Below are 8,985 nucleotides of genomic sequence, written 5' to 3'. Positions count from 1 at the left end.
TCCTACCGGAGAGTGGGGGAGGTTAAAGAGGGGAATCATCGGCGTCGTCGTCGTCGATGAGAAGGTCACGCAACGTAGTCGCCACACTATTTAAATAATGTAGTATTTCTATCCGCGAGAGCACACTACCTCCGAGCCGCGGAGAGACGATCACGAGTGCGACAAGGACCCACGAAGGAGAGAAGAATCGAAGGAAACGCGTAGAGGCGTATAGACGTACATTCAGTATACCTATAGATTTCAACTTTCTGAAGGCGCCCAATCGTAAGAGAGAGAATGAGACAGAGTGACGGAGGGGAAAAAATGAAAAATAGAGCGTTCCGCCAGAATTCGGAGCGAAGCGGGAAGGCGAGATAGATGGGTTTAGGGATCCCGATTTCTTTGTCAGCTCTCAAAAACACAAATAGAAATATACGGGAATAATTCAAAGGTTCTATATCTGGGTCTCAGATTCTTATAAGAGCTCATCGTGTTTAATTTTGTTTGTCTCTGAATATTCAATATCACATAGTTTAACAAGTTTTTCCTATCTTTTTCTGCTTGAGAAGGTCGTAAAGAGAAGGTTCGTTTAATATATCGATTTAGTTTCAGATTCAGGATGCAGTGTTGAAAATTCGAATATTAAATTACATTTGGAGATGGGTATGCAACTCAAATTATTGATTGTTGAAATAAGCGAGATACAGTAATTAAGTACGGTACGTTTATAGTATATTTTCCATAGCTTTCATTAGTATGTACTATTCCTTTGCCTGATTTATTAATTTCCTCAGCCGCGCGACAGGTCCTTTGTCAGCGACTTAACATATGCATACACAGACTAGATGGCATACCGAGGACAGTAAGTGATGCCTTACACTTAACGACACTTGGATTGTATGTACTACCCTTCAATTATTTTGAAAATCGATGTATAAATTGTTGGTATATTTTGCAATTGCGAGAGAGACACTTCTACGTCTGACCATAACTGTCCTACTCCACTGTAGCTCCACTCTATGTATATTCTTCACCCTTATTGGTATCATTTATTTTACACAACTTAGAGCTGATTAAAAACTCAAAACATTTGACCCTAAACAGCTTAATCATTCGACTTGCTCATCACTAAAAAATCTTCCGAGAAACAATTTTACTCCAAGAGATTCTATTATTACAACTCAAGCGTCTTGGGACATAAGGGCGTGAGTTCCGAATTACGGAAATGCATTTTATTGGCTCAATCTAATTTTTTGACCTAACTCATGTCTCTGTAGAAGATTATGGTCCAGTTCGATATAGAAGTTGGTCAAAATCCAAGTTTGGTCCTTTTTCTATTAAACTAATTACTACTTTCCCCCTGTTCTTTTCACGATTCAATAAAGCTAAGTAACAGAGAAAAAACTAGAAATTCGTATTTTTCGGGTCATTTTCTAACCCAATTTATTCTGAAATACAGCGATGTTCGCTCTCTTGATCAATCAGGGTGTTCGGCGACCTTGAAAATCTTGAAAACCTGGAATATCCTTAATTTTTTTCATGAGAACTTTGGATTTTTTTTCTTTGAAAACAGTCAAAATATTTTAAAGATTTAAAAATATTTCAAAGGGTTTTCTACATGTCACAAAGATTTCGAGAACTACAAATATTTAAAAAAGGGTACAGTACACCAGATTTCAAAGTTTATTAAACATTTCGAAGATTTGAAACGAATTCAAAAGGTTTCAAAGTATTTTAGAAAATTTGAATAAAAAAAGGTTTTTTAAAAATTTCACAAATATTTCAGAAGATTTGAACAAACTTACCCAAAGATTTCGAACATTTCATAAAGATTACAATGATTTCAACATTTCCAAAGACTGTAAAGATTTTAAAAGGGGTATAGTAAACCAGATTTCTAAGATTTCACACAGATAAAAAATATTTTAATGATTGTAAATGAATACAAAAAATTTCAGAAAGATTACACAAATATTTTTAAGATTTCAAAAGAATTCCAAAGAATTTAAAAAGGCCCATCACACCAGGATTTCAAAACAATTCAAAGAACGTAATTCGAGTGCACACTTATTTCTACACTAATTTTTTAATGCATTTTAAACTTTTCGTCTTACTAAGAAGATGCAAGAGGTAACGATTTTATTTTTTTCTCAAAATGCTAAAAATAAGGTTATTAATTTTTTTGTTATTCAGGTCTTGTGTCGAAGTAGGTCACGTGACCAGATTACCACCTTATCTACATTTTTTTTAATTCCTAACTTATTTTTCACACTAAGTGCCACACCGAGTTAAAAATTTGGGATACTGGATAAAAAGATTATTCATAACAAAAAAACTTTTTTCTTAATTATCAAAATTTAGGAACAGACCCACCTTTCATATTGCTTTTTATTTAGTATCCCAAATTTTCAACTCGGTGTGGCACTTACTCTGAAAATAAGTTAGGAAATTTTAAAAAAATGTCGATAAGGTGGGAATCTGGTCACGTGACTCACTCGTCACATGGCATAAAAGATCCAATTTTTATAAAATTGTTTAAGCAAATACGGACTAACATTTCTAAACAAAATCCAAGAAATTCGTAAGCAGGGGATTTTTTAATTTGTAAAGAAAAAGTATTTCGGGGACATTTACTCTTTAGTTCCCATGCTTAAATAAAAAACGCTCCCTTCAATGGAGTTGTTGCATGAATTTTAGATAATATATTTTCTGAATATTGCGTGAAATTCTAAACATTTTATTACATTTAAAAATTGTGATGAATACTTTGTTTATGAGAGAAAAAAATTTGATAAAATATATTGAAATATCTGTTCAAACAACTATGTGACCTTGAAACTTCACACCCACAAAAGCGCTGAACCAACCATAATAATGTTCTGCAGTCGCTCAAATGACGAACGAAGTATCTAGCAGACAGCTGATGAAAATTCGATTTACGATTTCTAAAAGAGATATTCGTTTACATAAAAACAAAATAAAAAAATGTAAATATGTTATCTTAACTTTTTACACTTGCAATAGCTAGCGGCCATATTGATTCGCCAATGAACCGGACAACCACTCTACCCTTGAACCAATCAGATTTTCCCGTTAAAATTCAAAAAGTATACTTTTTAAACATTAAAAAAAACGATTTAAACTTATTTGAAAAAACTTTTCTTCGATAATTACCTTCATTCTTTAGTGATCTTTGAATGTATCTTGGAAAAAAATTATTTGCAAATATGCAACAACCCCATTATATTGAAATCTTTGCATTCTCATACATTTTCGTGGATCCCCTTGAATCTCCTTCAGTGCCTTTGAATTCACTTGATATCTCTGAAATTTACTCGTGGCTAACCTTTAGGAATTTTGAATTCTCCATTATAATCTCGTGCCCTTTTTGCAGAAATCTCATGTCAGACATTAGACAGACTTTGTTTATTAAAGCTAAAGATCATTTTCTCTGCTTAACTGGCTAGAGCCTAAAGTCTAGATAATCCATGCGGCTATCTGCAAACAGTGGTGTTAACATTGATTGTGAAGAGTGATCAATACTCAGTAGCAGCCAAGCTATCACTCCTGCCATAAGGGTTCTATTTTCCCCACTGCGATACAGGGCACGCCATGCCACACGACACGTGAGTGTCCGCTAACAGTAGACAATGAAATTACTTCAGCATATATCGCACGAGTATTGATCCGTCCTCTCGCTTCTACTTTAAGTACAAACCAGTTTTAAATTCTATTCCAAATGATGCCCAAACAAATTATTCAGAACTAGTTAACTGGAGACCATAAAACCTTATCAACTTTCCCCCAAGCATCTAAGTCAAGTACAGGAATTTTATGCACGTCCTTTCAGAGCTGGCTAATTGACCATAGGTTCTATCTGAAGCGGCAAACTCGTGAAGCTTCAAAATCCCATGCCATCTATATATTGGGAACACTAGCGCCCTCACCGAGATCAAACCATGCCCGATAAGAGGCCGTGCCTAAATTACGTAAAGTTTTCTTCTGAAATTTTAAATCCGTTTCTAGTTTATTTTGCCGACTTAATTTTTATAATGAATTTATTTAGATTTTATACTAAAATTACATAATATATGGAGTATGGAGGTGAAATCTTACTGTTTCTAATGAATTAACAAAATAGTTCAAATTTCAACCAAAATAGATGAATTCTCAACAAACTAATTAATAATGTAAACAAACTATAGTTTATATCTTAAGCAACCAAACTGTTGCATTTTTAAGCGAATAAGATGCAATTGCTACCAAAAGAAATTCATTTTCAAGTCAAGAAGCCCAATTTTCAACGGTAGTTCAATTTCAAACCAAAAAAAAATTTTTAGTCAGTAAAAAAAAATTTATCTAAAAGGTTTAGTTTTCAAGCTTAAGAACTAGCTTTTAACAAAACAATTTCATTTTCAAACAAGTACTAGAATTTGCAACCAAAAAGATCAATTTTGAACCAAGAAGATTCCTTTTCTACCAAAAGCGATGAATTTTCAATAAAATACGAAAGCTTTCAAGAAAGTAGTTCAACTTGTATCTGAAAATATTAATTTTATACCAAAAAGGCAGATATGTATTAAAACAAATAAATTTTATATGCATAAAAATCTTAAAAAACGAATTTTTTAAACAAATTACGTACATTTTCAACCGAAAGTTGCAGTTTTTAATTAAAACAGCTCAGTTGTTAACTAAAAATTAAGAATTTTAAATTTAATTTAAAAAATTAATTTTCAATTTTTTAAAATTTTGAATTTTCTGCGAAATTCTTGAATTTCTTAGCAAAAAACGAGTTTTCTACAAAGCAGTTGTAGATCAAATGATAAAAATTTATTTTAAAAAAATATGAAGTTATAGCAATGTATAACATTTTCCAAATAAACAGTTAAATTTTCAACCGAGAAGATTAATTTTCTACCAAAAAGACGAATTTAAAACAAAATAAATAATAGTTATAAATAGTTAAATTTACCATTTAAAAATTAATTTTGAACTAAAAAGATGAAAGGATGAATTTTCAACGCTACAGCTGAATCATTAGCAAACAGTTTGAAACGAAACAGTAGCATTTTTGACAGAAAAGGTTAAATTTCCACCAAAAACTACAAATTTTCAACAAAAGAATATTTAAAAATTAATTCAAAATTTAAAATTAATTAATTTAATTAAATTAATTAATTAATTAAAAAATTTAAAGAATATTTAATCAAATAGTTGAAATTTCGAATAAAAAACATACTTTTTCTACAAACATTGGAAATTTTCAATTATCAATGAAAAAATTAATTTAAAAAACAAAAACTTTTCAACAAATACGTTAATTTTCTACCGTACTATTTAACTAATGTTTTCTAGTGATTCGAAAACGTGAAAATATCATACGTAAGTAATGGTTCTGACCCCGTAGCCCCCCACCCCCGTGTAAGACAATATACAAAAATTATTGATCCTCCTGCCACCCAAAAGACTTTACGTAACTTACGCCCGGCCGCTAGGGATGAGCGATTATAGAAAAAGCATAATCGATTCTCGAAAATTGACTCCCAAAATTGAGAGCCCGGATCAAAGAAACGTTTATTACTTTCTGGCCGTTTTAACCGTTTCTTTGTTCCGAACTTTCAATTGTAGTTTCGATTTTTTGTATTGATCGATCTGAATTAATCTATCTCAAACAATCGATGATTGAATCGAGTTTAAAAAATAATACTCTTATTGAATCGACAGTAATTATTAATTTATTTTTTAAACTTTTCAAATCTTTGAAATATCTTGAAATCTATGAAACCACAATATCGCTTGAAAATTTTTTTAATATCGTGAAACGTTCTGAAATCTTACGATAAACCTTAAGTCTTATACATTTCTCTCCAATTTTTTGGAATTCCCTTACAATTCTTCAAAATTGAAAGAAACCCATGGGAATCTTTCAAATCTCGTAAAAAATCTTGAAATCCGTGGAAATTATTCAGAATCCATCGAAACGTATTTAAATTCGTTGAAATCTATTAGACTTCCTCTACATTTCTTAAAATGCTTCAAAATCTCTCTACATATTTTGAATTCTGCGAGAGTCTAGAATAGCGTGGAATCCTTTAAAAACTCGTAAAAACAACTTAAAAATGAATTTCAATCAATTTTTGAAAATCGCACTTTAAAATATTCAAAATCTCACAAATATCTCTTAAAATCTAAATAAATTTGTCAGAATCTCTGAAAGTTTCTTTCAAGATTCGTTAAATACAACAAATTTATTGAAACATTTCGCAATTTCTCGAAATCCTTCAAGATCCCTTGAAATCTCTTAAAAACGTTTAAGACCTTTAGGGATCCCTTGAAATTCTTTAAAATTAAATAAAATCTCTTAAAATCCCTCGTAATTTTGTATAATGGTCTGAAATCTTTAGATGTTCTGGGAAATCTATTAAAAGTCTTGGGAATGTCTCAAAATCTCTTGAAATCCTTTAAAATTCAATACTATTTCTTAAAATCGCCCGAAATATCGTAAATTATTTTGAAGTTTACAAATTCCGGGAAGCCTTCGTAAATCGTGGCGAATTCTTCACAATCCCTTGAAATCCTTTAAAGTCCTTTGAAATCTTTGGGAATGTTATTAAATGCTTCGGAATCGCTTAATATCCTTTAAAATTTATAAAGGACGTTTCTAATTTTTAAAAATAATTTCAAAGACCTGGGAGTCCCTTCAAATCTTTTAGGATCTCCCAAAATGTTTATAATTTGAACTTGGAATCCTGTAAAAGTGTAAAGCTCGCATAATCATTTTAAAATCCCATAAATCTCCGTTGAAATCTGAAGTTGATTATACAGTATCTCTTAAACTGCTTTAAAAATTATTGCATGACTTGAATTCCCGTAAAATTCTTTAAAACCTTTAGGGATTCCTTGAAATTCTTTAAAATTCAAAAAAATCTCTTAAACTCCCGTAAAATACTCAGAAATCTTTGGAGATCTTTAGGAATCTTCCACAATGTCTTGAAATCCCTTGAAGTCCTTTCAAATATTTGTAAATATTTCAATCTTCAGAAATCCATGATCTTTAAAATTTTACTCTTTAAAAATTAAAATTTATAAAAACTATTTACAAAAAACATTTTTTTTAATTTTTAAACTCTTTAAGATCTTACAAAATCATTGGAAGTCCTTCGACATCTTTTAAGATTCATTAAAATCTGTTAAAATTTCTCGTGATCCCGTAAAATCCCTTGGAATCTATTAAAATTCTTTAAAACCTTTTGGAATCCCTTCACAACCTATTGAAATCCTCCAAAATCCTTCAAAATCTTTGGGAATGTTAACAAATCCCTTTAAATACATTAAAACTTTTAAGTTCGTTAAATCTTTTTTAAAAACTTTTTAAAATGTTGAAATCCTTCGAAGGCTCTTAAGATCCTTAAAAGCCCCTGAAAATCGCTTGTAATTCCTTCAAATCCCTTTGAATAATTGTGAATTCCTTCAAAGCCATTTAAAAATCTTAAAATTCTTTAAAATCTCTCAAAATTGCTTGCAATTCGGAAAAAAACTTTTAAAGTCTAGGAATCTCTTGAAATTAGAATAAATGAATCTCATATAAGAGTCTTAAAAACTGAATCGATTTATTTGATTGATCTGTTCAAAAAAAATCGAGTCATGAACAATTGAATGTTGATATTAGGACGAGCCACAAATTCCCGGAAACTTCCTTAAAATTAAGATTGAAACATTTCTCTTTTCCGAAAAATGGATTCACGTTTCTGGGTTTAAACTTTTATACTTAGCATATAGGAGATTATTAAAATTTTTGAAGAGACTCCAAAGAATAATTTATGCTAAATTGCATCGAATGTTTTCCCCACCCCACGCCTTATGAAGCCCGAAAAATGTTTGAAAAAATAAAAAAAGATGATTATCGGTTTCCCGCATTTAATAATTGCTTAAACAATTAATTATTATTAATTTGTATTTTTCTTTAAAGAAGTAGGAAACCTCTTTTTTTAATTTTGTTCTGATTTTGTTCTGAAATAAGTCTTTGAGATATATCTTTTTATTTAATCAACGAGGCAATTTTTTATTGTTAAGAGGAAAATTAATGTTAAACATTAATTAAATTTTTTCACAATTTATTAAAGATTAATTGTAGATTTTTAATGCAAAGAGATAAAACATTAGATTTTTTTTATAAATATATTTGTGTTTTTCGCTGATTATTTTAACAATGTGTATGATATTCAAATATTTAACGATTTTTTATAATAAAACTGTAGAAATAATCTTTAATCAATTGTTTAGACAATTCGATAATGGTTTCAACTAAAAATTTTGTTTTTAATTAATTACAGAAAAAGAACAAATTCAAACATTTATTTCAGAACAACGTTGTTTAAAAAAGAATTATTCGAGCAAATACGCATTTTCTACATGATGGTGGAGTAAATCAGAGTGACGTAAATATTTAAATGTAAGTGAAAAAGTTAACTAAATTTAAAAAAAAATAGTGTTCTCTACCTTTCTTTAAGAAAACGTGTTACAAATAATGTTATTTTATAATTAATTGCTTGAATAATTTGTAAACTTTTTAAACAAAGATCAGTTTTCATATAAATAACTAATCGTCCTATTAAAAGAAAAAACATTAATTTCAATGACTTAGTATGGAAAAAAGGTTAGCCGATAATAAGCATGCTTAAGTCACGAAAACAAAAATTGGTGTAGAGAACTGAATAGTCGCACTGCATGCGGGGGTAGGTGCTAAATTTCGGAAATGCGTTTTATTGGCCTAAACAATTTTTTTTTTTACCTAACTTATAGTTCTTCAGAAGATTATGGTCCAGTTCGATTAAGAGGTGGGTCAACATTAAAGTTTTTTTTTTGTATAAAATAAAAATTATATCTTTTCGCCTCTGGTTGATTCTTTTAGGATGTTCCTTTCGCGATTTAATAGAGTTAAGTTATAACTCGAAAATGCTTTGTTGTTTTCTTTTTCTAAATTCAAAAATAAAACAGTAACAC

This window comes from Belonocnema kinseyi, chromosome 8, assembly GCF_010883055.1.
Source record: "Belonocnema kinseyi isolate 2016_QV_RU_SX_M_011 chromosome 8, B_treatae_v1, whole genome shotgun sequence".
Lineage (NCBI taxonomy): Eukaryota > Metazoa > Arthropoda > Insecta > Hymenoptera > Cynipidae > Belonocnema > Belonocnema kinseyi.
Note: the sequence above shows the minus strand (reverse complement) of the source record.